Here is an 8,537-nt window from a genome sequence, read left to right as displayed (position 1 = left end):
GCTCACTGCACTTAGAGAAAATAAGGATCCAGGTAATTACTGTGATGGGAAAAAAACAAAAAAGGTTTTCTGTTACCTATGAAAGTAGAAATTTCCAAAACCTACTTTAGGTTAAATTGTTCTTTGTGGATTTTTGGCAGGAGACGGTAAGGGGGGAAAAGCTATGAGAATGGGAAAATAATGTTCAGGAAGGACTGAAAATCAAAACTAGTGACCACACTAAGCCCAGACACTCTAGCTTTTCTCTGTGAGAACTCACACGTCAATAATATTCAGAATGAGATGAGTAGAGAAAAGAGGAGGACTAATAACTAGACTGAAGACTTAAAATTAGCTGCTGTACCTGTTTACAGCAAGCATCATTGTAAAGTTTTCCCTAAATATCTGGGAGATATGCCCAGGAGTTATATCACTGGGTTCAAAAATACATGTACTATATAAGCCAAATTATGGCCCTCAAAGATATCTAGGTCCTAAATCCTGGAACCTGTAAATGTTACCTTATTTGGCAAAAGAGAGTGAAGATATGATTAAATCAAGGGTCTTGGTATGGGAAAATTATCCTGGATTATCTGGATAGGCCCTAAATGTAATCACAACCATCTTTATAAGAGGGAAGCAAAGAAGAAGGCAGCAATGTGTGGACTGAAGCCAGATGCTACACTGAAGGCTTTGAAGATGGAGGAAGCAGCCACAAGTCAAGCAACGCAAAGAACAAAGCTCTAAAAACTGGAAAATTAAAGGAAATGTTCACCACTTATGACTGATTAGAAGCACTGATGGACCTCCTACTTCTGAAAAATTAGTCCCTAGGTAGTGCACTCTTTGTGACATTTCTGGTCTCACAAAGCATTGGAGAATTCTCTAGGGAGGTCACTCAAAACAAATAAACAAATATGATATTATATGGGACCTAAAGTCATTCAGGAGCATGTGGAACCCAGGTCAGGATGACTAGTGATAAAGCTCTAGATGTGGGAGCCCTGCCTAGAGTGCCTGGGAGTCAGAGCAGTTGGCAGCAAGAACTGCAGGAAACCCACCTGGATCAACAGAGGAGCAGGTTATCTTGAAGCCAGATAGCAATAGAAATACAACTGTGGGGATGAATATTTAATATCAGAAGAGCAGAGAGGTGGAGGAACTGAGCCTGACTCTCTCCTTATAGGCCCAAACCTGTAGTGGGACAGAAGGGGTTCGGGGTATGTTGTATGTTGAAGGTGAAGTCATGAAATTCAGTAAAGGAATGCGAGAGGGAAAGAAGAGGGGCACTCTTGCCAAAGGTAAGAACCAAAGCAGAGATTTTATAGGAAGGAAAGAGCTACTGCATTTGGGCATGAGAGTCTTTTCAAATTTCTCTCCAAAATTCTGTACTAAATAGAGATAAGCAGTTGAACCCTAGTGAGTGAAAGGGGTTTATTGACGCTCAGTTTATTTGAAGTTGTCGAGTTCAGTGTCTTCCTGGGTGTGGGGGTGGGGGTGGGGGATAGTGCTGGTGGTGGTGGAATTGTGGAGGCAGTGAATATGGAACTGGTGAAGGGGCCTACCCGAGGTCACACAGTGCGTGGGACAGAACCACAATCAGGACCCAGGCGTCTTGGCTCCTGCACTAGTCAGGTTTTCCCCACCTGGCCCTTCTCAGCGTTTGTGGAAGCCACCGTAAATCAATCGTACACTCTAAGATTCCAAACTACTCTAGAACCAAAACGGCCCCGGCAGGATGCTTGAGGTTTTTCTACTGATACTTTTTTCCCACCATCCGTTTTCACTTGTCGTTGTGTGTCGCAAACTGATGAATGTCAAGCCCGAGAGAAGGTAACAAGATCGAAAGGAAGGAGCTTTCAGCAGTCCAGCATATTTCAGAAGCAAATATAAGAACTACAGAGCTAGGTTTTGTTGTTTCCTCGTGTCTCCCAGAAAGTAGGAATCCCGGGATGTGTTCTAATCAGGACGGTGGGAATTCGGCCCCTCGAATGCAGAGTGCAGCGGCAGAGGGACCCTACTGTCTGGGAGAACACAGGGCAGCTGACTGGAGCCGCATCAGCAAATCACGGTTGAAATCCCAGCTATGTTCATTCATTCATGAGTTCAACAAAGATCTTTATATTTAAATACTGACGTGTACTGATTTTACCTGTTCATTTTATATGTGCCCAGTAACTGAACCACTCTGTCATTTTGGGTTTTACGGTTGCTGTGCAATGTATCTAAAAAAAATATCTAATCGTGAGGATTGAGTCAGGATTAAACGGCGGGAATGGGGAAGAGGCAATTAGATATAGTACGACAGAACGGAACTGCAGTGATGTAGGACATGATTTTATTCCATCAGCATCAGACGAGGTGGCCGAGTGGTTAAGGCGATGGACTGCTAATCCATTGTGCTCTGCACGCGTGGGTTCGAATCCCACCCTCGTCGTGATGCTCTCCTCAGAGCTCTACCGTGGTGCCTTCACGGCGGCTGCTGTGTGAGCATAGCATTAGTTCAGTGAATCAGTTCAGTCTTTACCTGTGATAATGCTTACAGTCACGAGATGGTAACCTCTCATAAGAGCAGGACTATTTTGAGGAAGAATAGTTAATTGAGTGATACAGGAAAATATTGCTTAAAATCATCCACAGAGATATACATGACAAATTATTATTATTATATGTGCAGGGTATTTTCAGTCTATTTTTAACTGTACTGCAATTTTCACCTAGTTTACTAATTTAAAGTGTCCTCCTCCCCAATAAAATACTTAACCATTACTAAGGATCTCTGGCTTTGAGGAGGAGGGTACGTCGCTGCTTAGTGACAAAACCGAAAATACAACCCATATGACATTTCCTGTTAGATCCAAGGATTCCTCCTTTAGCAAAACAGAGAAGAATGTCAATATTGTATAGTTTCTGCTGTGATCTCCATCTTGTCAGAACTTTGGAAAATATTTTCATATGTATATAAAACATATTTTATAAAATAAAATTTATTTAAATATTTTATACACAAAATATAGTTTAATTTAAAATTATTAAATATTTATTAAAATATCATATATATATATACATAAAGTTATACAGCAAAATCTTTGATCCATTCTTATTTCCCAATCACCAATTACATTCCCCACAGATAGCCATTTGTTTTAATTCCTTGCAGAATCATATTAAGCATATATGAATATATACCACATGAAATAAATATATCTTTTTATCTCAAAAAGAGAACACAAATGATAACATACTATGCATGTTGGTCTGTACCTTGCCCCTTTCCCCTAAGCAATGTACCTTGGAGAGCTTTCCATATCATCACAAAAAGTGACATTTTATGCTTTTCCAAGAACACATGGTATTCCAACATATGGGTTACTGTATATTATTTAACCAGCCTTCTATTGGACACTTAGGTTTTTTTTTTTCCCCAGCTTTTGCTTTTACAAACTATACTGCAATGAATAACTTTATACATTTATATGTAATATTATATACAGAGACATGTATAAAGTTATTCATATATATGAATATGTAATTTTGAATATGTGCATTTGTAATACTGCAAGATAAATTTTTAAAAAGGAATTTGCTGTGTCCTAGGATATATACGTTTGAAATATTCACACCTATTGCCAAAGTGACCTCCAAAGAAATTTTATTAATCTATACTCCCAGCCAGCAATGACTGAGGTCCTTGCTCCACTCACCCTCCCCAATATGCTATGTTGTCAACTTTGGCTTCTCTGTCATTTTAGTGGGTGAAAGTGATATTGCAGTGCAATTTAATTTTCATTTATCTTATTACAACAAAATATTTGCTACATTTATAAAATTGGAATTTTTTTGCTTTAATTAATTTGATTTTTTTTAAATTAAGGTGAGAGCAATATTTGAAGTATGATCTCTAGGCCGCTTCAAGTTCTTGTTGTGAATGAAGAATTCTGGGCCTCACTCTTGAGCTATTAAATTACGATCTCTGGGAGTGTGCTCTGGAATTTGCAATTTAATAAAGCATCCAGATGTTTCATCCAGATGTTGATCTTAAAGCCTTGTGTCTGGGCTGGGGTATTTATGTATTACACCCAATCACCCAGAAGTCTCTTTATTTCTATAAATGTTCAGCCCAGGAAAGCTGCTCCTGCCTTCAGTTTTCCCAGCCACATTCTCATATCTTGGACAAATTTTAAAATCTGTTTTCATATCCTCAGGAAATTGGCTACCACTAATTCATTCAGTCCTCTACATTGGACACACATTCTCTACATTGATTGCATCCTCAAATCCTGAGTTAACTCTCTTTTCTGAAAAAGCAATTTCCCCAGGATATGTCTATAAGTTCTTTGAGGAAACTGTTGAAGAAAAGTTGCACCAGATGGAGTTAAACAGGCAAGGAAGACTTTAAGACTATTCCAATCGGGAAGATTAAACTCAATTCAGAATACAACAGAGGCAGCTGAGGATTTATACCTAAAGGGACAGAGTCAGGAGTCATCGGGTGGAAAATTACTGAAAGAAACAATTAAATATCAAGAGTAAAGGAAGGGGAACTTGCTTGGATATCAAGGGTGTTGGGGGGATTCTAGATAAACAGGCTTAGTGGGATTTTTGCCCAAACTGGAATCAATAGGATTCTTTATTAAAACTGGGTTGGGCAGGCCAAGGATGGTTTGTAAGAGGGTTCAGAGGAGCTTGACACAAGTTTGGTCAAGGAGGGAGTCCTTGTTAATATCCACAGGAATACCTTTAGCTTCCTAGAGGAATGGGAGATCCACAGACCAGGTAAGCTTCCCACACAAGGGTCCACATGCTCTCCCAGCCTCTCATGTGTCTGTTATTGGTTCTGCCTCCCTATAGCAGCTGTCCCTTTGCCTTCTCTCCAGCCCTGGGTCACTTGAGTGCAGGTACCTCCTCCAGCCAGGTATTTTTCATTACTGTAATTTAGAGCCTTGGAATAATGTCTGAGTTACTGAATTTAAGCTGGGACAAATGGGTCCTTGATGCTAGATATGACCATAATGATTATATCATTAAATTCTCTTCCAACATTTGAGATGAAGCGGTTCTCCCTTTTGTTAGGTCATTTCCTAAAGTTCCAGGAGGGTGGTTGGAACTCTGGAGTCTATTTGAGGTGTTGACTTTGTTTGGGTTAGGATGTCAGTGCTGCAGATATCTGAGAACCACAGGCTGGAGGTGGCAGTTGTTGGAGGGACGGCAGTGAGAAACTTCCCACGCCAGTAAGGCTATCAGGCCAGTTCAGAAGAGACAGGATACTTTGGGGGATACTTTTGATCATACTAGCATGAACAAAGTTGAAAGAAGACCACACCTGCTAAGGCAACACTCCAAGCAGAAAGTGTTATTTCCCCCTGCAATTAGCATCATCAACGAATTTATAAGCGGAGGTACAATCAAGTGCCCATAGTGCGAAACCAAAGAATCTGTTTTCATAAACTTAGTAACCTTAATTAGTTACAGAGTCTTGTGTAATCAATGGTAATTCATTATATGAGTCAATGAAATATTTATAGTTTAGTGAGTTATTGGAATTGGTGAGAGTAGGACTCGATTTACTTTTTGGTTACATATGAGAACACTAAAATGTCGAAGCAAGAAGGAACCTGAAAATAGATCACTGGATTTAAGGGTTGCCTCTTATGGCAGAAGAGATTAATTTGTACAGAACATAGATACCTGTCTCCTCCTAATTTAGTTTCTGTGCAGCTGAAGGAAGTCTTTCCTTCCACTCACCTACGTTTCTAAGTCTAATGGCAAATGAGTGGTTATCCAGAACTAACCGGACTTTCTAGGCTTTATCAGCTTTATGTCCAACTTGATTCCTGTCTACACACGGAGTGCTTTTTCAGGGGGAATTTCTTGTCCCTCAGCCTCAGCTCCAGAAAACTGTTTCCCAGGTGCTTCGGGTGCGGCTGTTTGACACTTTCTGCGGAGGTCGCGTTCAGAAGTTCACTCCATTTCCCGCGGGTCCGAGAGGCGGGACAGGGGAGACACGGGGAGAGATGTGAATTTTTCTGCTTGGATGGCAGGAACCGCGCGCTCGGTGGCTGCAGGCTTTTGAGGAGTTTCCAAGCCGGCTTCGCATTGGGGGTGGGTGATGAGAATGAGAAGAAGGAATGAGACAATGCAGAAGAGAGTGACCAGTCTCGGTGAAATGGGATTGGGAAGAGGGGGTGAGAAGTGACCCCGGACGAAGAAAGCGCGCTCCCGGCCGAGGCTGAGCGACTGGCACTTGGGGTTTTAGGCTTAGGAGCAGGGGCTGCGACGAGGCCTTCGCAGCCTGGAGATTTTGAGATGCGGTCTCCATCAAGGAATTGCGCTGCTGGAGCTGTTCCGCCCGACCCCTGAAAAGTTCGTGAGGTCGCTGAGAGGCTGACCATTTTTAGTTAGCCTCCTTGCTGTTGAACTTGGTGCTACTGGTAAGCTTAATTTTAAAGAATCCGTTACTCTCCAGGAGAAGTATTTGGTCCTTTTGTTTGAACGGAGTCGTAGAATCCAATACTGCTGCACACGACCACAAATGAGTAAAGGAGAGGAACGCTTTCTTTCCGGTTCGGAGGAGATCCCAAGAACTGTAAAATGTTCCCCTAAGAGGTCCCACCGAGATTCGAACTCGGATTGCTGGATTCAAAGTCCAGAGTGCTGACCATTACACCATAGGACCAACCGAAAAGTGTAACCTCTGCCTGTAATCATAGTTAACTATTTCCTTCATGATAAGTTTTCAGTAGCTCCAACCCAGAAGAGGTAGATCAAGCTCCAATGAGACCACGCTGATAATGAAACCTGATGCTTCATTGTTGCTGGGGAAGAGGCTTTTGGCAAAATATAATTCGGGGCAATCCAGGCACTTCCTCTTCTGTTGGGAGCATAAATTAACCTTCGGAAGACCAGCAGAGGCGGATCCAGACTTTGTGAAGTCTGCAACATACACAAGTTTCTTGAAAAGGACACAAGGGGGTCCTTCTTAACAAAAAGAAGAGACATTTTCAACACAAAATTAGATACATCTACTCCAAGGCATATATGAAGTATCTGAAGAAAAGTTGGAGTAAAAAGAGGCTGAAGTATTAACTAATTTTATAATATACTTTTGCAAGTTTTATAAAAACATATGTTCATACAGGGAGACCCCTTCCAGGGTCTTGACGCACTTAGTGAAAATTATGATAAATACCCCTCCGAAGAACAGTTTGGCATTAGCTATCAAAATAATCTCTACTCAGCAATTTTTCTTTAAAAAACCCATCCTACAGAAAGATGAAAAATTAAAGATTTAGATATATGTCTAAGGATGCTCACTGTAATATTTTGCAATATCAGAAACTTGAAAATATGCCCATCCATTCAATGGAAATAATATACTAAAAAGAATCAGATGTTGGTTTGGCAGCTTCTGGAGCAGATTTAGTCTAAGTTTAAAACAAATAAACAAAACCCAGCAATTTGCTGAATTGTAATATACAGCATGACCTAATTTTTATGTTATAGTTTGTGAGTTTATATATTCATTTTTAAATAGGTTAAGAAATGGAATTGGGACTCAAGGGGTTTCTCACTTTTTGTCACATTCACTTTTGTGAGATATAGTCACTTTAGTAATTAAAAGTGAGAAATCTACAAAAAAAATTAATGCCTTTCAGTAGAGGACTTAGAAGTCATGTTTACTCCATGCTGACTGCCTACTGTGCTCAGTATGGTGGTGATCATAGTATGTAGAAAATGAAAGAGGTAGAAGATAGAGTCTCTGACTGCAAAGAATGAACGGTTGGGGGAACCACAAAAGATAAGTGTAACGTGTTAATAGTGGCTAGGAAAATGAATGGGGATCTCCATCTCAGTCCTTTTGAGGATCTGATGACTTAGGCACATAGACAAAAATTTTATATACAATTTCATTGGATTTAGCGACTCACTCAAGACCATTTACAGACCTCAAGGGTAAGAATTTTTGAATTAGAAACCTTGAAAAGAAACGTTCTGATTCTTCAAAGTCTCTTGAATCAGAAATGCCAAAATGTGAGTAATTAATAGGGACCAAAGTAGAAGGAAAGAGAGAATGGGGAAAGGGGGCCATTTAGCAATTCAACAAATATTCCTCATGCATCTATTATTTATTGAGCGCTCTTAACAAGGCCGTGGGGGCAGACTGGGTGGGGAGGAGGAAGAGGAATTAGGCTGGCACTTGCAATGATTCCTGGGCTTCCAGACCTCCAGCAGAATCCACCGGTGCCACAGTCTTTTCCTCCTGAAACAGCGTTTTCTCTTTGCTTACTTGCATCCACTCCTGCACTGCCTGCTCCCTGCATCTTCGAATACCTTGCCTGGCAGAGCATACTGCCTTGAAGGAGGGTGAGCCAGGCAGGGATTTTCTGGTTGCCCAGCTCTAGTGACTTGTTGGACTCTGAAAATACGTCCAGATTTTCCTCTTTAGGTTTCTGGGGCCCGTTTCCCAGAATTGTTTACAGCATGGCTCACAGAGCCTGAAGTAGCAGGAACAGCTACTGCTGTCCTTAGGGGGGAAGCTCACTATATGGATCTTGATT

The 8,537-nt window shown here is 41.0% G+C and overlaps 2 non-coding genes across 2 annotated transcripts; one reads left to right on the top strand and one right to left on the bottom strand.

Annotated features, from left to right (window-relative positions):
- Positions 1–2,334: 2,334 nt before the first annotated feature.
- TRNAS-GCU (transfer RNA serine (anticodon GCU)) lies at positions 2,335–2,416 on the top strand. The gene has a single exon. It is a non-coding gene; the product is annotated as a tRNA-Ser (tRNA).
- Positions 2,417–6,583: 4,167 nt separating this feature from the next.
- TRNAQ-UUG (transfer RNA glutamine (anticodon UUG)) lies at positions 6,584–6,655 on the bottom strand. The gene has a single exon. It is a non-coding gene; the product is annotated as a tRNA-Gln (tRNA).
- Between the last annotated feature and the right edge of the window lie 1,882 nt (positions 6,656–8,537).

Source organism: Hippopotamus amphibius, chromosome 11 (genome assembly GCF_030028045.1).
Source record: "Hippopotamus amphibius kiboko isolate mHipAmp2 chromosome 11, mHipAmp2.hap2, whole genome shotgun sequence".
NCBI classification, from domain to species: Eukaryota; Metazoa; Chordata; class Mammalia; order Artiodactyla; family Hippopotamidae; genus Hippopotamus; species Hippopotamus amphibius.
Note: the sequence above shows the minus strand (reverse complement) of the source record. Positions and strands in the feature narration are given on the sequence as shown.